A 25,401-nucleotide genomic window follows, 5' to 3' on the forward strand; every position below is an offset into this window, starting at 1 on the left:
GACAAAGACTACAATCTCAGATCTCTAGTTTCTTTGTTTATAAAAGTGGGCTACTATGGTCCTTACCAAATGTGGGGGTTACGTAAAGGAGAGAAGCCACGTGGTATGTATTATCTATTCATTAAAATTGCTACTTTTCTCATCTGTCTCTGCCCACAACACTCTTGTGATGTAGATGTTATTAGCATCACTTTATCGACAAGGAAACTGAGGAACACAGCCAGCACATGGCAGGACCAGGCTGGATCACATGTATCTGCTGCTGCACACTGCAGCTGACTTCTTTTCAGTCGGTGGTGGTAGCAGATCACCCTCTCTCTCAAGACTGACTCGCAAGAACAGAGAGGAAGAGGGCTCATTAGCCTAGAACTTCTTCAAGAAGAACCCCTCTGAAGCGAAACTAGAGTTAGCATAGGGAAAGAACACTTTGTCTCAAGTGTCAGCATTTGGCAACAACCCAATACCCCTTTGATCCTGGTTGCTCAGAAAACCCAATGGGGCACAGGATCACATATTCAAATTAATTCCCAGGATATTTACATATATACATTTATATTTATATTTGTATATAATGTATATTTATATATTATTATAATATATAGTTTCTGAAGGGGTCTTTATCAACTAAATTCTAAACTCTAACAATGCTACTGATACAATTACTAATAAAAATAAATAACATGGATTGACTGGCTAAACTCAAGGCTCAGGGATTTAGCAATACAGAGACTTACAAAGCAGGATAGCTTTTATGTTACATTTATGGAGAGCGGCTTCAGTAGCAGCTGTTCTTTAGAAATCTATCTGGGAGGACAGACTAAAAACATGGCATAATTTTCTGTGATGCTAAACCTAGTTATATCTTTAATATCTTTAATAAAATTATTTTTAAGTAAAATGGATTAAGGTTAAACAGATTGCCTGTGTTATACCTCCCCTTCTAAGCAACATTCAAATTCATTCTTTTTCTTGGGTATGAAAATGCAGACCCTGCATACATTTACTTTTAAAACTAGTTCTAAAAGAGTAAATAAAATTTTAAAAAAATGGTCTCTGACGATAAATTTGACAGCTTCCCTAAAAGAGAAATATCCTTTCTCCGTATATGATCCAGATATCATGATAAGAAAGTGAATATGACGTAATAACCATGTGCTTGTTACTATGATGTCAGGCAGTCCTGAGCTAAAATTCTGGTGTTATGACTTGTTTAAGCTCTCTAAGCTTCCATTCCTGCATTTAAAAAATGATAATAATGTAATTAATTCATAAGATTGTTGCAGAGATTAAATGGATAATGTCCTTAATATAGAATTAGCAGATAGTGATCATCCTATATTATCTGCTATTAGTTGTTGTAGGAGTAATAAGATGGCGGAAATATTTTCATTTAAAATACTCTTCATGGGGTACCTGGGTGACTCAGTTGGTTAAGTATCCGACTCTTGATCTGGGCTCAGGTCATGATCTCAGGGTCATGGGATCAAGCCATCCTGTTGGGCTCTGCGCTTAGCAGGGAGTCTGCTCAAGATTCTCTCTTTCCCTCTGCCCCTCCCCCCAAAAAATAAATAATAAAACTTAAAAAATATAAAATAAAATAGTCTTCACAGTTTGTGACTCTAGGTAAAGAAAGATTAAGATTTCCTCAAAACCTCAGCTCTAAAGGATTCCAGATCCACCCTCTCAGAAGTCTGAATGGGGCTCACCCCTACTCATTTCCAGGTCTGCATTTCCAATGTAAGGCTCATTTTATTAGTTGTAGCACTGCCACTTTGGTCTCTCTTTGTTGTATATCCATCACTCCTAATAAAGAAGAAATTAGACAAAAACAAACAAACAAAAAATGCCAGGTTAGAAAATGCTAGCTGCATTGTTGTAAAGAAAGCGGTCAATGAAAGCCACATCCAGAGCATTTCTAGCTTACCAAAACAAAGTAAGATAGAAGGCATGGCCTACATGGAGGACATATTAAGTGCAAACAAATTAGTCAGTGGGAGAGAGTACCTGCCTATCTTGGGCATGGGACTGGGCATTGTATATTTGTTATACATTTTAATCCCAGAGGAAGGTTCTGGTATCCTTTAACAAATAATGGAGATAATGAGAGACAGGTGGAGGCTATGGAAGACAAAGGATACACAACGGCAGAGAAAGCATCCTAACCGGTCTTTCCTGACTCCACTGATCAAATTCTTTCTTCTATGCCAAGCTGCAAATTCTCTGAAAATGGTAACTGACAGTTTTCTTTAGATGGAAGAACTTTTCATTCAAAAGCTGGAAAGCTTTCAGAGCAAAGGAGGTTATATAGTATATTTCCCACTGCAATGCATAAAGTGTACATTACACCTTATGAAAAATGGGAAAAGAAACCGCTCTTTAGTCATAATTACTAGGGTCTCTTATTATAATGGGAAATACCAAGTTTATTATTTCCCTTAAACATAAGTGTGTGTATTTACTTTCAATGAAGTAAATGTGCCATTTTTGTAAGTCAAAAGTTATCAAACACTGGCAGTTGTATGCCATTCAATCAAAAATAGATGTGAAAAAAATTTTATCCTTGTTAATTTCACATTTTATTTTATTATTTATTTAGTTTTGTTTTGGGGGTTTTTTTGACAGAAATTTAAAAAATTTTTCAAAATGAATTATATACTGGATTCATCACTTGCCAATACTTGTCAAATGATATACTTGAAAATGTGATTATACTCCTTTAGAAAACAGAAAATGGGATATGATTTTTCATAGTGAAGGTTTAATTAAAACTTTACCTTTTTATCCTAAAGGTTTTGTCTTTATATATGCATGTGTGTGCCTCTGTATATGTCAGCCGAGGGTTTCATGGAAATGAGCAGAAGTGAAATAATATTTAGGAAGGACAATCAGGAATGTTCAACAAGGACTTGTTAGTACTTATAGAAAAGGAGATGGAAAGTGTTTGTGAATGCTTGTTGATAAAACTGTCATTTTAACTCCATTGAGAGAGTCTCTTTTCCCCAAGCTGCCTTAATGTCTTAAAATACATCCTATACTAGATGAAAAAAATGGAGAAAGTAATCAGTATTATTCCAAAAATAAAAACATAGAACCTAATAATAGATGTGATTGCTAGAATTTATGATGTGAATAAAAAATTGTTGCACTTACAAGTTTATTAGGCAAAATGTCATAAGCTAAAAATATGTCTTCATGTGATTCTGCTATAAAAAAAGAGATGAAACACATAAGTGCTCTATAGTATAATTAAATTATTTTTGTTAGTGGTAGTAGTATTTTTTTTTTTAAATATTTTATTTATTTGACAGAGACATAGCCAGAGAGGGAACACAAGCAGGGGGAGTGGGAGAGGGAGAAGCAGGCTTCCCGCAGAGCAGGGAGCCTGACGCGGGGCTCAATCCCAGGACCCTGGGATCACGACCTGAGCCGAAGGCAGACGCTTAACGACTGAGCCACCCAGGCGCCCCGGTAGTAGTATTGATATTACTGTTATATTCTAGGCAGTAGGGCATGAGGGGTAATGACACCTTTTAATTAAAAGATAGTGTAGAAAATTCTTCCCCAATTTATTGTGTCTCTTACATTTGTAAAAATCTCAAGTGAGGAACATGCTCTGTGGCACTTTACCCCTTGAATTGATCATGCTGTCTGGCAGCAGAAAATGTTTAATTATCCTCAAACTTGATCTCCTGCTTCTGCTAGACAGAACATTGTGTTCAGAGCTGGGTAAGAAGTCAGACATGTAAACAATCTATTTGCATTAGCTCTTTTAATCTAATGTGTAATTTAATTCTTGCAGCTTCTCTCTTATAATACTATTGACTTTCTTAAGGGACTGGTGATAGCAGAGCCCTAGTTACCTTTCTCTACAGTCTCCACTTAACTCTTGATTTTCAAATGTAGCAGGGCAGAAACTAGGTGAATTTACAGCTTCAGGATATCCAAATGCTTTATTTCACAAACAATAGTTAGATATATGATCTAGATATTTGAAGAGGTTAGATACAAAAGAATGCCAGATTTTTAAAAATAGTATTTTTAAAACTTTGGGGCACAACTCAGCTTTAGGATCAGTCAGAATCATTTTACTTCACTCATTACTTACATTAAGTGGATAAAATTAAGCCTTAAGAATTAAAATATATTTCTGGGTGCCTGGGTGGCTCAGTTGGTTAAGCAACTGCCTTCGGCTCAGGTCATGATCCGGGAGTCCCTGGATCGAGTCCCACATCGGGCTCCCTGCTCGGCAGGGAGTCTGCTTCGTCTTCTGACCCTATCCCCTCTCATGTGCTCTCTGTCTCTCTCATTCTCTCTGTCTCAAATAAATAAATAAAATCTTTAAAAAAAAGAATTAAAATATATTTCTTAGATTTATATTCACAAAAAGCTGAATTTGTTCTTCCAGCAGCTTTTCATTCTGGATCTCTACACACAGCATACCATGTAGACTCTTATGTTTCTTAGGAGTCTCCCCTCAGGTATCTCAGGAACCCTCACTGACAGTAAAATTACAAAAGCGCATTTCACAAGAGTCATTAATAAAAATGAATAGTGACACGTTAAATTTGAGCCAGCAACTTACTGATGCAATAAGTGGGATATAAAATAAGGTGGGGGTGGTCACTCATACATTTCAGGACAAGTAAGAGAGGCCCTGGTGTTTATCTGAAGGGTTCATTATGAGAATTGCCAGAAGATTCCTTTTAAGATGGAAATTAATATGATGATGTTAATATGAGATCTCCATTCATCTTTAACTGATAGTCATGATACCCACCTAATCAATAGAGGCAGTTTCAAATAGGACTCATATAATTATAAACATAGGAACCAAATTTAAATCATAATTTAGTTGAATAACAAAATATTTCAGGATTAATTCAACTAGAGCATGTTATACTCCAGAAGTAGAATATAAATAATCTATAGATCTCTATTTCACAAATGAAGAGAATATTTTTTTAAAATTTGATGTGGATGAATAAAGGTATAATCATCAGCTAAATGAATAACTCATTGTACTAAAAGGCAAACAAAAATCATTGCACAAAGGAAGATAATCCGTCCATCTTCCCAATGTTGTGTATTTCAAATCTTTAATAGAAAACATAGTCATTCATTTGAGTATTCAAAACTAATGTATTACTGCACTCTAAACACTGGGAATAAAGATATGTGTCTGTTTATCTATCTAACTATATGTATATATATACACACACACATATACATACACTTCAGGAGCTCACTGGCCCTAAGGGTAATAGACTAGCAAGCCAAATATTTGATATTTCATGATGAGTAGCCTAGCTATATTATGCTATCAAACCATAGAGACTGATCATCAAACTCAGCCTGGGAGAAGGGTTTTAGGAGTTTATACTAAAACTGAGCATTTGGTGTGGCTTGAGTGCTATAGAATAGATGGTCTTCCAAATAAGACACGTGGATTTAAATACTTTGACTTGGGGGCAAATTATATTCTCTCAGCATTAATCTAATGGAGAGATAAAATGCCTGGACTGATGGCAGTGAACAAAGCAGATGACAGAGAATGAGAGCTAAAAGAGGAAGACTGGAAATGAAGATGATCCTGATTAAACCAAAGTGTACCCTCCAAAATACAAATTTTGGGATTCCCATTATTCTCAAGGAGAATTCTGTAATGGATAATTTAAAATACTCCTCTCTTTTGAGAGGGTTGCAAATATGAAGGAAAACCAACTTGGTTTTATCTGGAGGTGGTCACAGAAAACTAATTTTTTAATTCCTTTGCCTTTTCACTTCCCTGCTTGACAACATTTACTAAAATTTTTCTATGTGCAGGCAGGAGTAAGGATTAAGAATTCTCGGGACGCCTGGGTGGCTCAGTCAGTTAAGCGGCTGCCTTCAGCTTAGGTCATGATCCCAGTGCTCTGGGATCGAGTCCTGCATCGGGTTCCTTGCTCAGCAAGGAGCCTGCTTCTCCCTCTGCCTGCAGCTACCCCTGCTTGTACTCTCGCTCACTCTCTCTTGCCCACGCTCTCTCTCTCTAACAAATAAATAAATAAAATCTTAAAAAAAAAATAAGAATTCTCAAAAAAGAAAAAAAAAGTGATTCATGGGAAGCACCACATTTGGGTTCAAGCAATCAACTGTAAGCATAAACAGTTTTACTCGTCTTAGAGGTGGGAGGGAACTTTTTTTTTTTATTTTACAATTTATATTGTTCAAAAAGGGCCACTGCTTTATTGAAAAAATTCAAAATCCTCTTCATTTTAGAGATACTTGAGGTAGCTGTTTGAAATTTAGCCTGAAGAACAGAAGGAAATCTTCAGAGGGAGCATGACAACTCTTCCTACAGGTGGTGGTGGATTGTCATGTGGAAAAGAGACAAAAAGCAGGATCTGTGAACCAACAGGCAAAAGGTTTATTTGATTCATTTAGAATGAGAACAGTACTTAATCCTCTACTACACAATCCATGTAGAAGCTAGAGACTACTTATGGATAATTTCTTGGTGAGAGTATAATGGTCAAGTGTAAATGACACTTCATGTTACTCTTAAACCTAGAATTACAATATTCTATTAAAGTTTTATAGTCCTTTAATAGTCCCATGTTTAAAAAGTTATTTGGAGTGAACACTGGCAATAAGTAGACTCATTTAAAAATCTTTTTATAGAAAATTAATTCAGATTTATATAATCTTTAAAAGATATAATCAAGAGACCATATAATTGTCTATGATTTTCAAAATGGTTTATTCTTAGAACAAAGCTCATTGTTCATATTTCCTATAGGACAATTGGTTCAAACGATATGAAGAGTATTCTGCTAGAATAGACAGACTAATAGACTCCTATTATTTTTAAGTGCTGGCTAGGCTTCAGACAGAGGCTGTGAAGCTTTCATCACAGGAGATCTTCTATGATAGTACAATATCACTTTTGGAGGTTTTAGAGATTCATCCCATCATCCGTGTTTCGGATGGTACATAATATGATATCAGCATGAGTTCATCCATTCCTATGGTTGTTCAAAATTTCCTCTTGTGTGTTATAATAGTTCAGTCTCCTACTGCCGTTGGAATAGCTTCCCCATTGGTAAGTAATATTTTGCACGATTTAATTTTAGGATGGTAATTAGTGCTTTATTGTTTCTTTTTTGTTAAATAAATAAGGTCAATAACTTTTATCCTTTTGATATTAGTTATAAATGCTGGATTATTTCAAGAAATTAAATACCTGTATATTCATTTTAAGTATTTTCTAATACACATCCTATGCTACTTTCAAGTGCTATTATTAAATATTATGAATAGTGTTCTCAAGAATATAGGAGATAATCTTTTCTTATTATCAAATATCATAAAAATATAACTGGAAACATTTCTCTCTGATTAACACTATCTTTACTAAATCAAGCTGAAATCACTTAGAACTATGATTTTTTTGAAAACTAAAATAGATTTTACAATTTCTTATTCTATTAAATGCACTGTTTATAACAACATTTTTTCTGGTTTATTTTTATGAAATAGAAACATGTTTTAATCCAACTGGAAGTATTTAGATCAGTTCAGGGGTGATATGGCAGCTTTATGGTACAAACTTTTGTTTTGCTACTCAACTGTCTCTATCTAAAAGAACTGCAAACCCAAACCAGCTGCTTTAAAATGATTTCTTAACCTCTAACAATTCCTGCTTATATCCTATTGGCGACGATGCATCACAGGCCACTGTTAGTTGTTAGAAAAGGTGGGAGGTCAGGAAACTGATCCAGACACATTGCTGCCCCGCACCATAAATGGATTAATATTAACACGAAAAAAGAAAATGAACGTCATAAATGCAAATAATTGTCTGGCATAGAATTGAAGGGACTAAAAATTCCAAGGAAAACAAGAGTGTGTGAGTTAGTGTTTTGAGAGATAGGCTAGAAGGGGCACCCTTAGAGAGCAGCTGTCTCATATCTAATGCTTGTAGAGATTGTGGTCAATGGTTCTTTAATTCATACCATGCTTGAACAGTAGTTGAAACACTAATTGAACTATTATTATGAATCAAAAACACTTCAGGAAAATTCCTTGAAGAATGTCATTGCTTCAGGTACTGTTCAACTCATAAAGGAAATAAATACATGAAAAAAGAATAATGACATAATACCTTTGCCCTTAACAAGTTCACCCTGAAACAAGTGACAAAAGAACAGAAAGCATAGTGATATAAGTACAAATAGGAATATCTATAATATTCTACAGGAATAAAAAATAATTTGTTCTCACTGGAATGGGCAAAGGTCAAATAAATTAAGGTAACATGGGATCAAAGAGTGTAAGAATTTTTAAAAGGGTCAAGGCTTCACAAAATGTGGTTGGCAGAAGCCATCCATTTTTCTAACAGATGTATGTAGACATGGTTTTATAAACTTTTTAAAGGAAACTTCAAGAGGGTAATTTCAAAAAAGATTATATGTTCAGTGCTCACTGATCCATTGAATTGCATAGTCTCCCATATCCCATGACTTAGTTTGTCATAATTATAATTTGAAGATATTTCTGAAAAGGCATATAATATTACCATAGTCCTAAAAATGACAACCCCATGGAGAAGATTATAGCAGAAGGCTAGCAGATTATTCAAGGGTTGTGAACTTGGTTAATAGAATAAGTCAACTTTCATACTGAAAAACATATAACACTAAATAATATCAAATGGGCATATGAACTCTCTAGCTTCTTTTTCACCTTTTAATAGTCTACCTTTATATGCCCTACATCCCAAATTGACATCCCTGAAATCAAATCCCATCATTAATTCATTTAACTATTAATACACAGAAAACAACAGGACAGAATTCTTCACAGCATCCTGTGACTGGGTTCAACTTCAACGATCAGAGCCTTTGTCAGTTTCATTACTGAAAGATTTTTTTTTTTAGGTATTGCCATCTGCATAGTAAGTTAAACAGAAATTAGTGACCTACAATTACCATTCTGAAACTATTCTTACATCTGAATATCCATCTCAAAGACAAAAAGAAGACAGGAAAATAAAAGAAAGGGAAAGAAAAGTTTTAAAAGGCATCAAAAATAATATTAGCATAAATGTTTAATATTTTCCCCAATGTATAACCTAGGTAACATAAAAGTCAAACATGACATGATTTTTAACTAAATGTAATGGATTTTTTTTCAAATAATACTCCTGGAGACCAACTACTTAAGGAAGTAATAGCTATAGTGAGCAAAAAATAAAGTTACATTGGTTAAGCTTTATTTTACCACATCCTTTGAAAGACTTGAAAAAAAATGAAGCTAACCATAAACACAGATGAACTGTATATACAACAAAAACATTTGGTTAAAATAAGAAACTAAGATTTCTGAGAATGATAAATGTGTTTTCACTTTAATAATAATAACTTTTTAATAAATTGATTTACTCAGAGCTTTAATGTGACAATTTTTACCACTATGGGGCACATGAAAATAAAAATGGTGCAAATATTTTGCATCGAGGAGAAATCTTATTGCATCTGCATTATACACTCCCATCTTCTTAGATATTTTTGAGAACAGCACAAGACTTAATGGGAGCTATTATTTTTTTTTTTTTTAGATTTTATCTATTTATTTGAAGAGAGAGAGATGGTGTCCAAGCAGGGAGAGTAGCAGAGGGAGAGGGAGAAGCAAGCTCCCTGCCGAGCAAGAAGCCCGATACGGGATTCGATGCAGGACCCTGGGATCATGACCTGAGTCGAAGACAGATGCCCAACCAACTGAGCCACCCAGGTACCCCAGGAGCTATTCATTTTTAAGCCCTGTTTATGTCATGAAATGGAGGAGAAACTCAACCAAAAAAAAAAAAAAAAACCACAAAGTTAAGATTTCCAAATTTTATTTATTTATAATAAATGTCATAATGTAGTATACTCTATCATAACTCTATCATAACTCAAATATTAAGCTAACTTTGAAATTCAGTTTTTAGTTAGCTTGAATTATTAGTTGAAAATGAGAAATTAACAGTTATGTTTGTGAAGATTTCTTTTAATACTAACCCTCATCCATTTTATTTTTATTTGAACACATCAGTTACCTTGGGCATATTTAACAATTTTTATAGAGGCTTTGGAAAATCTAATAAGGCTCCTTCTCTCTGTCGCTGGCTTTGCTCACTTAACCTCATCTCCATCTTCTTGAGCTTGAAAAGCAGGGTTTTCCATTTTATGTACAAGAAAAAATGATAGAGAGACACTTTAAAATAAAAGGAGTTTATTGTTCAGAGAAAGAGCGAGCACAGGCAGGGGAAGTGGCAGGCAGAAGAGAAGCAGGTTCCCTCCTGAGCAAGGAGCCCAGTGCAGCACTTGATCCCAGGACCCTGGGATCATGACCTGAGCCGAATGCAGACGCTTAACTGACAAAGCCACCCAGGCGTTCCTAAAAATTATTTTGTACCAAAAGAAATGGAACAGATTATCTTGCCTTTCATGGAGCCATAGGTAGCTTTATAAGTTACCCGTAATTATGATTTAAAACAATGAGTTTGCATAAATCTTTCATTGGCTGTCTTAATGCCATTTGAATTTTAACTGTGACTAAATATAGATCTGTCCTATGGAACAAGTAACTTGACTTTTCTAAGTCTCAGTTTTTTTTTTTTCCGTAAAGTGGGGATGAAATTTATCTTGCAAGGTTTTTTGAAAGAGTCAGATAAGATAATAAAGGTAAATCATTATAATGCTTGACCCATTAAATATTAAAATGTTATTCATCTTCTCTTCTGGCAGCTAAAATCTAAGTAGCTATGTTTGTTATGCATCATTTTGAATCAGTAATTAGAAATTAAATAAAAGCATATGTATTGATTTCAACAAATCAAGTATATATCATCTTTTGCAAAAAGAAAAAAGCTAGCGTCTTGATATGAATACTCTAAAAGTCAGCAAATCTGAGACTCAGATGATGTTTTGTTGACACTATAATTACGCTTAGTCTACTTCTGGGGTTCACTCTTAATTTTCTTAACTTGAAATTACCACAATTAATACAGCTCTCTAAAAAATATTTTGTTAAAAAAGAAATCTGATGGAAAATAAAGTAGATATTTTTGAGAACAGCACAAGGAAAATTAGGAATAAAGTTGAAAGGAGACAAAAGACTGAGAGGAAAAAAATGAATCACAGTTATCTTCTGCTTGCTTTTCCCTAAAAAAAAAAAATCACTTAGATAATAGCTATTTTGGTGTGAGAAGAAATGTGTAGGTTTTCTGCTGTTTTAAATATTTGAAATTTTATTCTCTTTTGACATAAAACAATGGAACACTCTGATAATCTATACCATGTTGGAAAGTATAAGAGAAAACTGCTTAAACAGTATTTAGAAAACAGTACCAATAAACCTTATTACAAGCATTAAATGTGTTTAAAAAGTTGGTATTAATTCATACCTACAATTGTCAAATGTGTATGACTTAAACGTTAAAACTCCACGTTATTTTATTTTTTTAAAAGATTTTATTTATTTATTTATTTGAGAGAGCGAGAATGAGAGAGAGATTGAGAGAGAGCACATGAGAGGGGGGAGGGCCAGAGGGAGAAGCAGACTCCCCGCTGAGCGGAGAGCCTAATGTGGGACCCAATCCTGGGACTCCAGGATCATGACCTGAGCCGAAGGCAGTCGCTTAATCAACTGAGCCACCCAGGCACCCCAAAATTCCACATTTTAAATAGTCTTCTTAATTATAAACCCAGACTTTCTGTAGTCTACACAAACCAGATAAGCAGCTAGAATATTTAAGAGCTAGGGGATAAATAATAAATGCATATATTATACACATATATTATTATATGTATGTGTATAACATATACATATAAAATACATATGTATCAGTTATATTATCTAATAAAGCCATATTCTGTTAATGCAGATACGGATTTATTCCAAAAGTTTAATCAAAAGTATCATTAATAGTATAGCTGTTGCATTTTCCAATATTGATAAAGTTATTCAAGTTTTTCATTTTCACGGACTCCAGACTGAGCTGCCAGATGCTGAAACTCTCCTTCTGGGTTAAAGGTTTGTTTCACATCTAAACTTTTCCCGTTGAATGCTAAATATCTGCTGAAAGTTGGTTGAACACATAACAGTTTAGGAGTTGGAAGAGTTTGGTTTGGACAGGCTGTAACATCTAAATCTGTTACACACGGTGATTCATTAACTCGGCTTTATTAACTACAAACACCAGAGTCTTTCTTGTTGACATCTTTACTCATTAAAGGAACTAGTTGTAGTTGTCATACTATAAGCTTATTCAGTCACTGTTGAATTGCACCATTTCATTATTTCTTTTACCAGAAAAGCTTTGGTGGAGGTCCTACTGAGATCTGGTATTCTAGCTTCACCGAGCCTCCCTCAAAAACTTGTTTGCTTTGTTGTCTGAGGACAAGCATTGGTGCTCTTCTATGTTCTTTTGGAAGGATGCTCAGCAGCACAGTACAGCTGGCTTCTCCTGTTCTGCTCATGGGAACACATGCAAAAACCCTGCATCTGAAGCTGCTCCCACTTCAGAGATGAATGAACGAAAACTCTTGTCAGACACCATCATTTTGTGAAAGTCGCCTGATTAAACTGGTTCTCCACTTATAAAGCAAGACATATCAGGAGCTGGTGGTCCACTCATGCTGCAGAATCTTCCAGTTCAGTCAACATGTTCTCTGGCACTTGAATGAAATATGGTGGGTAAGATTTCTTCTGAATTGCATCCTGATCATTCACATTTCCCTCTGAAATTTGAACTTACAGTTGTGCATGTTCAGAACTGTGCTGTGGCAAATCTTGTGCCTCTCTGCAATTTTGAGCTTGAAACACAGCAGCTACACTCTGTGATCCTAGCAATCTGCAGCCCACCTTCTCCTCATATGTTAGCCATTGATTTCCATTGTCCTTACATTTCAGCTTTCCCTCCAAATCTTGACTCAAAGCTTCTCTTTTGATCCTTGTGTCTCGTGGTTGGGAGTTCCTGATGTGGGCCTAGAATTTGCAGTTTGAGATGGCTTAGCATTTATAGTTGACCACCTTAGGGTTGACGATAGTTGGAGTCCACAGTGGAGGGGATTTACTGCTGTGGTAATCAGACTGTGATGGCAATATGGAGCCCAGGAAGCTGGCTGAAAACTGGTTATAGGTGGCTATAACCCTTTGGCCCTGGTTGGAACCAGAAAGGTGCTGGAGAGAAGGGAAAGCAGAAGGGGACATGGTGATGTGAGAATTCACTGTTGAAGAGATAGAACATCTTTTCTCTGTGCATGGGTTAGGCTGGATAGTGGAACACTGGTCTGGCTAAAAGAGCTGGAGGTTTCAACAAAACGTGTTCTTACATGCATTATCTTTCCTGCAAATTCTAATATTAATTAAACAAAATGGAAGCAAAAAATATTAAAAAAAAAAACAAGCATGGTCTTTCAGATAAGACTTCTACTCAAGTGCTTAACAGGGCTTACTATTAAAATGTATTTTAAAATAATAACTTGAGGATGTAGAAGTATGTATTAAATCCCACAGATCCTTTGCTTTGCAAATGGGCTATAATTTGGAGGTGATAGTAGTTTCCATTTTACTTGAGTTTGTAAATATTGCGATGGATGTTTTAAATTATAAATGCCCAAGACCTCCTTGAAATATGTTTATTTTAAAACCATTCCAATTATTTATTTTGTCATATGCTGATAGGTGAAAATAAATCAGTAATATGAGGTAGAGATCAGTAGTCAGAAGAGGTTAATTTAAATCAAAAGCTTTCTGTGTATAAGTCTGTTCCAAAAAAAGTTTTACTCACAGTGTGTGTGTGTGTGTGTTTGTGTGTGTGTGTGTGAATGAATGAATGAAAGAGTAATGTAGTGGGGAAAAAAGCATGAGTTTTGGAATCAGAAGACCTATTAGACCAACTTGGAATATCTACTTGGATGCCTTTAGGCATGTTAAGCTTTGTAGACTTTGATTTTGTTTTTAAAATGCTAGAAAATGGGCTATAATTTGGAAGTGATAGTAGTTTCCATTTTACTTGAGTTTGTAAATATTGTGATGGATGTTTTAAATTATAAATGCCCATTATTATCCATATGTGTGGCTCTGGCCAACTATACCATGTTGTGACTTTCATGGTACTTGTGGCACAATGGATATTTAGAGTGTATGTCATAGACTTTTCATAGTCACCTGGCTTTGTCCTCAGTAAGTATCCTGCTAATAAACTCTACCACTACAATTTGGTCTCAAGATTTTTTTAAAAAAAAGTTAACCTTTATTGAATGTCTATTTACTAGAAATCATTCTGAGTGCATTTATGCATATTACTTAATTAATGTATATGTATAATACCATGGAGTATTTATTTTTAATTCCCATTTTTAACAAACAAAGCAAGCTTAAGAATAACGTACACACACTGGTACTTAGGAAAGTTACAGGACTTTCGGGATCAGGAAGGACATACTTAGAAATGTGTATGTTGAAGATTTGGATGTTAAAATAAGTTAAATTGAAGTAAGTGTAGAACTGCTGAATAACAGTCTAAGGTGCTTGGAATGAAACTCACTTAGGAGTCATAGAAGATTATTTATGTTGAACCAGAGGTGGCATTGGAAAAAGTATGAGAAGACTGAAAGAGCAATATATATACATCCTTCCTCTGAAGCCTACTTTTGTTTGTAGGCTTCATTATCATGCACTTCATTATCATGAGAACTATGTCACCAATAGAATATATTTCCCAATGTGGTGCAGTAGATTGAATAACTGGCCACAATCTTTCAGCCCTCCTTATGTTTACATCCTTTCAATGTAGCTTGGAATCTCTTTCTATTAAAGAGTGGAATTTCTTTTTCCATTTCTTGAATATGGGCTGGCTGTATACTTGGTTGGCCAATACAGTGTAGTATAAGTGATAGCATGCCAAGTCTAAGCTCATGGGCTCAAGAATCCAGAGTCACTTCTATTCTCTCTTGGAACCCTGCCCAGTTGTCATGCAAACAAATTTCAGCTGGCCTGCTGAAACATGAAAGACCATGGAGAGAAGAGACATTCTTCCAGCTGCAGTCATTCCACATTGCCACTTCCAAGCTGACTTTACTGTTGAGCTCAGACATATAACTGAGCCAGTGAAACAAGAGTTGCCCAAATAAGGCTAACCCAACTGTCAAATCACAGAATCATTAGTTAAATAAATGGTCATTATTTTAAACCTTTAACACTTGAAGTGGCTTGTTATGCAGCAAAAGCTAACTGATACATGGTCAATAGCCCCCTGATAGAGGAATATGGTTACATTAGTTTATCATGCAGGGAATCTATATGCATTCTGAGCCTATAGGTTTCATTGACACTCTATCCAACTGTAACATAAACTTCTTTTTCACCAAATTGTATTAAACAAGTCAGAAGTCTTACTTCTTTAAGTTGTAACTTAAAATGAATATGCATTGTAATTTCACTCTCCAGTGAGTTCTGGCTTTCTGTTCCTGACATATGAATGGAAGGTGGCTTTGTTGATTGCCCAGTCCACTTTTGGAATAATCAAAAAACTGACTTCTGGTTTTAAGTCATTTTACATTAGGATGCCACACAACTGTCTAAAATACCAATGTACATTTTAGTTAGGCTCAGTGTAACTCCAGATTGGGAAGCTTTGTAGCATTTCACACATTTGCCTTTCTGTGCACAGACTCTGTGTATATGTGTGTATGTGTGCATCAAAGAATGAATGGCAATATAAAGCAAATTGTCTTTCTTATGCTCCAATGTTAATTAAAACCAAATGTCCCTTCCACAATGTAGCTAATATACTTTAATTATTCTGTCTTGTGCAGTTGTGACAAAAGGGAACATGCAATTATTAAAGAGAAAAAGTACACATTGTACCAATAATTGTCCACATTGTGAAATACTATTGCTTTTCTCCTGTGAGTAACTTGAATTGTTGCCAAATAATCCTCTCCACACCATTTAAGTAATGTAAATTATTCTTTAACAATAATTTACCTTTTTATTGAGTTTAACTGAAACATGTTTATTTCCATTTACTTTCTTTCCACAGTTTTAAACAATGCAAAGCCAATAACAAAACAATAAGTTTTTAATGTTCTCTACTGGCATAAATTTTTCTTTTTTAATTTTTTTATTGTTATGTTAATCACCATACGTTACATCATTAGTTTTTGATGTAGTGTTCCATGATTCATTGTCTGTGCATAACACCCAGTGCTCCATGCAGAACATGCCCTCTTTAATACCCATCACCAGGCTAACCCATCCTCCCACCGCCTCCCCTCTAGAACCTTCAGTTTGTTTTTCAGAGTCCATCGTCTCTCATGGTTCGTCACTACTGGCATAAATTTTAAACATAATAAAGTGAGTGTTATTTTACATAAAAAAGAAGGTTGGTAGCAATCATAATTACCTTTAAATGTTAACCTTTTCCTTTTAAACGTGGGAAAATCTATTCCCGAGAATAATTTTCTTCTTCTATTAAATTAGGATAAGGATACCAACAAAGATTGCAGATGGAAAGTAGTTGAAAGATTAATAGAAAACATGTATAAAGTGACAAGGTTACATAATAATCTTTCTTATAGTGCTCAATAATTATGAAACAGAAATAGAATCTATTAAAATAAATTCAGATTTCCAGATATTTGAATTGTTTCTCTGTCTCCCACTCTCTTAAATTATCTTTCTCTGGCTTCTAAATTATTTACTCTACCAAAGAACACTTTTTCTTCTTCTAAATGAGATGGTATGATAAAAATTTGAGGACCTCACTCAAATCAAATGCTGATATGTCAGAAAAAGAAACTCACTAATAAAACATAAGGGTGTCTAGGACAACCACCAGAGACGTTGTGTTCTCTTCCCAAAGGAGGAAGTTGATTTTCCCCCAAAAGCATTGATTAAAAGGATAACTGAAAGGAGGAAATGAAGCAGAGACCAATTTCAGTCCAATTTTGGTGGTCGTTTTTCTGCAGCTCTGTTCCAAGCCTATTATTCAGTATTCTGATAGCGAGGAGTCAGCTCTGGTAGAGGCTTTTTGATTCTGACATTAGCTCCTGTGTTGGCTTCAGAGGAAGTGGCTACCCTAGAGAATCAGTTCGTCATTGCTGTGGGAATTGTTCTTGTAGCCCGAGTGAGAATCTGATTCTGGTCTTCAGCATTTCCATCAGTTTTGTAGTCACTTAATTCCCTGTATTGAATTTCTTTCTTGTTAATATACCTACAGAGTTTTCTTTCTCTTGGATTAAACCATGATTGATACAGCTTCAAAATATTTTTGATAAGGCAATAAATTTGTCCAATACAGTAGGATTTCAGAAGAAAATGATTGAGAGATTAGATTCTGATTATAGGTATTCTTTAATGCCTCAGTAACAAATTGGAATTCACTCTGAAATTCATAACAAGCCATGAGAGGGGTCTTTGAGCAGAGAAGTAGTATGATTAATATGTATTTTACAAAAATGAATCTGGAATCTGTGAATGGAGTAAATGGAAGTATGCTAGGCCAGAAGCAAATGGTTTGATCTGATGCAAACAGTTGGACCTAGTACCAGTTACAGCATGGAATAATTGATAATTCTCTGAGATAATACCCCTTTCATAAACAATAGGCATAAAATATTTTCAGTACTATTAGAAAAATAACCGGGCGCCTGGGTGGGTCCGATGGTTGAGCGTCTACCTTCAGCTCAGGTCATGATCCCAGGGTCCTGGGATTGAGTCCAGCATCGGGCTCCCTGCTCCTTGGGAGCCTGCTTCTCCCTCTGCCTCTCTCTCTCTCTGTCTCTCATGAATAAATAAATAAATCTTTAAAAAAAAAAATAACCAAGAAGAACCCATTTTATTTTTTTTTTCAATTACAGCCAACAGCTTTCATTTTGTTAACAGCATTGTAACAGGTTTCCCAGCTAACCCAAGGGCATTGTAGTATGTAAATGAATAGATATGGGGTGCATACATCAAGTATCCTTACTCTGACTGAAAGTTCCTGGCAAATACATCAGTTCTTGAAGCTCAAATACACCAGTTATTTTAATCAAACTGATGGAGCATTGGCAGAATCAAAAACAACTTGAATATTTCCCAGTAATAAAACCAAGTGCTCAGCCTTGTATACCTACTCAGTACATGTTAATTCTCTTACTGTCTATTATATCTACAACACTGAAAACTCCCTGATATTCCAAGACAAAGCTAGGCATGTTCTGAGGCTAGAAGGCACCCCTAGGTTTAGATATTTTGTCTATGACATACCCAGGCAACTGTATAACCATTGAAGGAACTGCCTAAGCACCATTTGAGAAGATAAATATCCCCTGGTGCTCCAGGAAAAGTAAAGTACAAATTCAATTATGGGGCCAGAGAGGGGAGAAAACTTTCTGAGCAATAGAGCGCTCAAGATGAGCAGTGAAACAAAAATGGAAGAGTGGAATGTATGGAAATAGTATGAAGAAAGGTAATAACCAGTATGGGAAAAGAAGGATATAAGAATTTAAGTGAGGTTGAGTCTGTATTGTGGAAGAGAAGAAATGGCCTGCTGAGAAATCAGTATTTAATTGATGGACTATAGAAAAACTTTAAAGGATTTTAAGTGGTAAATTGATAAATAATTTACAAAAACCCTCTAGTGTCTACATGTCATTTCCAGATGGAATTCCTCAGAAAGACAAGTTTAATTTTGCCTGTGCACGGTTGGCCTATAATATAAAGGTTTTACAAAAAAAAAAAAAAAAAATTGCCAACATTTGCGAAGTTGGATATATTACAATTATCAAGCTCAGACGTCTGGCTTTTTAATTTTTTAAATCAGAAGATATGTAAACAGCATGAACTCCTACTTGGCAACTGTAGTAGGTTTAGAGATGAAGCCTTACTTGATTTCATATTTTGAGGCAATGGCATTACCACTGTGGCTCCCTTTGCCCTTTTTTATACTTTCCACCAGAACATTTTACTTATCCATGGCCTCATTATATCTGAGAGATATGAAATCTGGTTTATGGAACTTCCTATATCCCCCTTCCTAAAATATATCCCACCCCATATAAATCTGTGAGATACCTTAAACAGCCCAATATATTTTGCCACCATAGGATTTTAGTACTATTATCCATACAAGTTAATAGACTGTTTATTTCAGGTTTGTTTTCCTGGGCAATTGCTCTGGTTAACAATAAGTGGGAATAAATGTGGATAAAAGAGATATAAGTATAGAAGCCAAACTTTACATTTGATTATGCTTTCATATTTATTACTTGATTTTTTTTTTATTTTTTTTTAAGATTTTATTTATTCATTTGACAGAGAGAGCGAGAGAGGGAACACAAGCAGGGGGAGTGGGAGAGGGAGAAGCAGGCTTCCCGCCGAGCAGGGAGCCCGATGCGGGGCTCGATCCCAGGACCCTGGGATCATGACCTGAGCAGAAGGCAGACGCTTAACGACTGAGCCACCCAGGCGCCCCTCATATTTATTACTTGAAAGAAAGTTTAAATTTGTTCCCTGTGTAACCAAAGTGGAGGGAAAAAACTCTAATTTAAAAATCGCATACTCACCGAATGCTAATTTATTACATTCATCAGTTATAATAAAATGTGTCTACATGTTTAATTTTGCTCTTTCATATTTAAATATTGAATGAATATTTATTTTATCACTATAGTGAAAAGTTTTGCATTAAAATGATTCCTTTTTTATTACAACAAATAATAATTTAGCTAAATGATTGTCTCTGTATGAAGGCACTTGATTAGGCTTACATGGGTCCTTGATCACAAGAAAAGTCAGGAGGTTTTGGAAAGTTTGGAGATGCCTAGCTGAGACATTTAGAATACTACAATTTTGACACTGTTGGGGTTTTGTGATTGCTTTCTGACTAACTAGAAGGTAAAGTCCAGGGAATGGCAGAAAAGAAAAAGGACACAGCTGGGCATGATGTTCCTTCTGATTGCAAAATCAATTCCTGGCCCCTGAAAGAAGCAGAGAAGGATAAGGGATTTCCGTATCTTAGAGATGTGCTGTGTCAACCAGAAGCTCAAGCAAACACAGGGAAAATAAAAGTAAATGTTTCTAGATTTTGTAACTTTCATGTTCCAATTTGCTATGTTTGCACCACTTGTTTACAAAGCCACTGAGTCAGGCCCACAAACTTAAGATTGTTTGCTCACCAAAATAATTTCAAAAAATAAACCAAGTCTTTAACCATTAAACAAACAAAAATATATAGCGTTAAAATAATGCTGCTGCTAAGTGTACAGGTAGTGTGTAGAATTATGGTTTTCTGGTGGTAGCTTTATGTCATTTTGACCCAGGCTACCTACCAGGAATATTTCACAGATCACCTCTGATGGCCCTTATTTGAACATGCATGCATGTGCGTGCACGCACACACACACACACACACACCATGAAGAGAGGAACATATGAAAGAAATGGTATCCAAATGAAAATTCCAGGTTATTAGCATATAGGCTAAACCCGCACTATGACATAGGGTCTGGTAAAGGCTGTGATATAGTTCACAGTGTAATGAAAACACTTCCTGTTTCTTAAATGTTGGCTTTATTTTCTCTATCTGCCTCCTAACCAAAATCAAAGTAAAAGGGCAAGTGACATCATCAGATATGTATAGTCAACTTCAGTATAACTACATCACATGGAAGTGGATGGTACACAAAGGAAGTGGAAAATAAAGAGGAATGGAAAAAGCACAATGGCTGGAGTACAGTTTGATCTCACCTTTTAAAAAGTGTAACCCTATCAATGTCTTGGACTGATGCAATTTGATCAGCAGCTTCTCTTCTCTGCAGGAAGCGCTAGTAGGGAGAGAGGGGAAAGAAGCAGAAACACTATGCAACACCCCTCTTTTGCCCCGCTCCCCTCATACAGCATGTTCCTATTCATTTTATAAGTTCTGTTTATGTCTTCATTGATAAAATCAACTTCCTCGAATAATCAGCACACAGACTATTTGTATCCAGGTTTATAGATTTAAAATACATCCTCTGAGAGTCTATTGTTTCTAAAGAAAAACAAACAAAAAAAAAAGCATTCAGATAAAGGCCATAGTGTAGAGATACAGAATTTTAGCATTTGCCGTCTCATTTTGAGATGCAGTTCTGGACTTTAGGAATTTCAAATTATTCCTGTGATTTGCAGACAACGCAAAGTTCAGTGAGGCAGTATTCTTCATTAAGAAACATTTAACTCAGTAATGGTCTGGGCCAACTGGAGAATGAAGAAAAGCAATTTAAAAGAGCACAGGATCTGTTTTAAGAATAGTCACTTGTTCACCATATAAAATGAATAATTTAGATGGCCGTTAGCCACAATTATTATAGGTGGGCAAAGGCAAATAGAAAATTGTATAATTTCATGGATGTTAATTGCATTTTGGTTGAGGAAGAGAAATTCATGCACTCGCTGAACTGAACTATAATATTAAAATGAAACAGCTATTTGGTTGCTTGTGAACTCATCAGAGTTTTAAATTGCATATTGATCTTTTTTCTAATTTTTAATGTATTATTATAAAAAATATATAAATATACCAAGCATCAAGCTTCAGTAATTAATAAGTCATGGCCAATACTGTTTTACCTAAATGTCTACACAGTTTCTCCAATCACCCCACCCAGATTTTTAATAAATATTTGCATATCCTATCATTTAATCTGTAATTTTTTAAATTGATTCATTTTATGCTGCTATCATGTCAATTCTGAGTTCCTCTCATTGTTTTCAATGAGATTTCTCAAATGACTGAAGCAAAGGAAATGAGCCACATCTACCAAAATATATCAACATTCTGCTTTTCTTGCATGAGCATAGTTTTGTGGCTATTACAGTGGCTGATTGCTGAGATAAAGTTATTTTAGGTTTCCTCATCCTTATAGTCATTATTTCCATATATTACTTATGAAAGGGCTCAATAAATGCTTGTTGAATGAGTTCAGAGTTTCTATATTTTATGACCAATTACTCTCAATTCATGTCACTGTTACATGTAAGTAGATACTCATAACACAAAACCTGTAACAGTACCTACCTCGTATCATCAGAAGAAAATTTGAGTGCATATAGAGCACTTAGCACAAGCCCTGGCTTGTGATATACTATTAAATATATGAACTTAATATTTATGTTTTTGTTTATTAGTGAAAGTGATTTTGTAATAGCAGCCACAGAGGACTGAGGATCTGCAAACCTCCCTGGGGCAGACTTGCCTTCCTGATCATTCATGGAAAGAGAACTCTTCAAAATCTTAAAAACACCTTGGAGCTTGGATATATTTCTTCTGTACTCAACTGATATCAAAAACAGCCTTTTATCAATCATACTTAAACCACAGTGACAGAACAATAGTTTTGTCTTCTCAGTGCAAGACCTCCAAATACTCTGGATATCTACAATGCAGATATTCTAAGAGTGATGATCAATAGGTATGGCTCTCTTCCCCCGACTATTTGCCTAGAATCACACTAATTACCTCAGTAGGACACTCTTGCTCTCTAGAGCTTTAATCTCTACATAGAAGAGTGTCAAGTGGGAGAGAAACTGGATAGGGGAGTGGGAGTGTGAATATCCTTCATTACTAAGAAGAGTGCATTAAAAATTAAGAAGCATTATTAAGAAAAAATAGAGCTAAAACTTTGATTAGATATTTCAGTGGCATTAACCATTTTCTCTCCTGCGAGACACTAGCAGTCTGGTTGAGTAATGGACTCTAACAGATGAAACAATTCCACAGCAATGGAACACCACCTACTATAGTTCCAAAATATAAATGTTGTGTTACATTCCACAATTAAAACTTAACTAAATAGATAGATAATATGTATGAGAAGGGATCTGCAAAAAAATCAGTACTCTTTAACTAAAATATAATTAGATTTCATCCTCAGAGACTGTGATTATGTAACTCTGAGCTAGATCCTCAAGAATTTATGCTTTTAAAAAACTCTAGAGGCAATTTTGATACACACTCCTTGTTGAGTGATGAGAAAAAGACTATGATGTGAGCTGCATATGTACGCAAAAATGAAGTCACTTTATGTCTCCAGGAGTTCCCCAACTGGTCCTCTAAAATTACATAAGTGACTAGTACCTATCAAACACTCAAATGATATTTGATTAATTAGCCTTTTAATTTTTATGAATTAACTTTTTATTTATTGAACCATTGAAAGTGAAGTTAAATTTTAATGGGGCCTGTGAGTAGAACATGGGTCAGAAAATTGATCAAATATTGTTACTCACAGAAGATTAAAAAAGAAATTCATGAAATGCAAGAACAAAAATGTAAGGCTCAGGTTTACTGCATGAGATATACTGAGTTTAGGTGAAATCTACAACAAGGAGACTTGAGGTAGGGCCAGAAAAGATACATAAATATTTTCCACATGTGCATGTATATTATTTTAAGAGATCTTTTCAGAAGCATTATTAAAAATTAACCTAAAATTAGCTTTTGCTAATGCATTAGAAACTCAAGAAATGTCTCAAACTATTATGAAAGTTATATTAATCATTTTAGAAGATTCCAACATATGTCAGAGTTAAAACATGTCTTAGCCAACTCTATAAAAATTCGTTTCATACTAACAGATTTTCTCCCAGTATATTGTTCAGACATATCCTGTTTGTTTGCCTTTTTTAATCAAATTATTGCAATGAATTTCCATACAGTAACTAAATGCATGACCTGCCACCTATAACCAGAATATACTTGTCATACAATATTTTCACCTAATACCCAATACACTTAAAATTTCTGAAATTATAGCTAAATTGGATAGCTTACATTTTACAGCAATATTAGGGTCTGTATTGCTTGCAGCACCAAATTTTGGTATGTCCTAAGAATTCAGCTTTACATTGAAATAGAAACACCACAGAAAATCAGTCCTATAATTGTGGAAAATGTGCCAATGACTGTATGTGTAGTTTCTGCCTAATACTATAATCTAAGGGACAACATTTACCTCTTGTCTAGGACCTCTTTCAAATATGGAGATGGAAGCAAGAATCAATTAAATATCAGGCAAATATTTGATCATATTCTGAACCATGTTAATAACTTAAATTGATTTCATTCCATTCTCTTGTTGAGCAGCCTGCATGCCTTTGTAAACTTGGGCATAGTAGAAGTTAGGGCTGATTTTTTTTTTGAGAAATGTATATAATGATCTTTATTTTCTGTGTAAGCAAACAGATGATAGCCAGTGGCAACCCCGAACAGATTTCATAATTATAGTGGAGCCCATTTTGTGATATCTTCTAACTAATGAATTAGTGAGGAAAACTCAATAAATGCTCAGAGTTCATCCACGTTCTTTCAGTTATCTGTCTCTACTGCCTCAGGCAATAAACCAAATCACATTTAAATAAAATTTTTTTTAAAAGCCATTCTAGATATTGCTCTGTCCTGACATGCTTTTTTGCTTCTAAAATGCTCCAGGTGTTCATATCCTGAGAATTGTGTAAGCCAATCTTTGATAGAAAATTCCATTTTAGAGGGAAAATAGCACAGGATAGAAGTGGCAATTTTTTTCTACCCAGGTCTCAGTGAAAAGTAAAACTTCACTTACATGAAAATGAAGGTATCATCTACAAAGATTTTTTTTCTGAGGTATATATATATTAACAAGATTTTAAGGAAATCATTTACTGATGTTTTATGGATAATCATTGCATACATTTAAGTTAAACAGGCATTCATTAAACACCTACAAGGGATGAAGCATCCAACTCAGTACATTACACCTGCCCCCGAAAAGATTATATTCTAGTGAGAAAACAGAGAAACATGTCAGCATTGAAGACAGACTCTCAGCATACCTGGAAGGTTTCAGGATGATGTTTATATGACCGTTTCTCATCAATAAGACCTATCTCAAGTATAAATATATAATTACTCATATAAGCTATTTCTAGATTGGAAGATTCATGAGGACAGAAAAAAAAACCCTCTGTTTTAACAGTTTTACCACTAGAGTCCAGCATAGTATTTAGCATACAGTAGGAACTCTGTTAAATAAATAGCAAGTCATATGAGTTCTAAGTTGTGATCAAAAGATAAGTGAGACTGAGCGAAAATGTTTGCTGGGAAGGGCAAGGTTTAAGTGAAGGAAGGAGGGGGTAGGATATTAGTGACAAGGCTGTGTTAGACTGAGTGCAGATCACAAGCCGAGGTTTGAAGCAGGACCGGCGAGGAGTGCTACAAGTAAGAGTGTTCAGAACAGGGCATTCCTGGACATGAAGCTGGGAAGCTGCACAGGACCACACTGAAACATGGTAGGCTATATGGGTCCCTTGGTTAGGCACTAAAGTCCATGCCAGAAGGAATAAGATGGCATATACGTTTGTACTCATACT

The 25,401-nt window shown here is 35.1% G+C and overlaps 1 pseudogene; it reads right to left on the minus strand.

Moving 5' to 3' along the window:
• Positions 1–11,984: 11,984 nt before the first annotated feature.
• Positions 11,985–24,945, minus strand: LOC118017153 (annotated as a pseudogene).
• Positions 24,946–25,401: the final 456 nt, after the last annotated feature.

The sequence above is a fragment of the Mirounga leonina genome, unplaced genomic scaffold (genome assembly GCF_011800145.1).
Source record: "Mirounga leonina isolate KUSES-001 unplaced genomic scaffold, KU_Mleo_1.0 Mir_168, whole genome shotgun sequence".
Taxonomy (NCBI): domain Eukaryota; kingdom Metazoa; phylum Chordata; class Mammalia; order Carnivora; family Phocidae; genus Mirounga; species Mirounga leonina.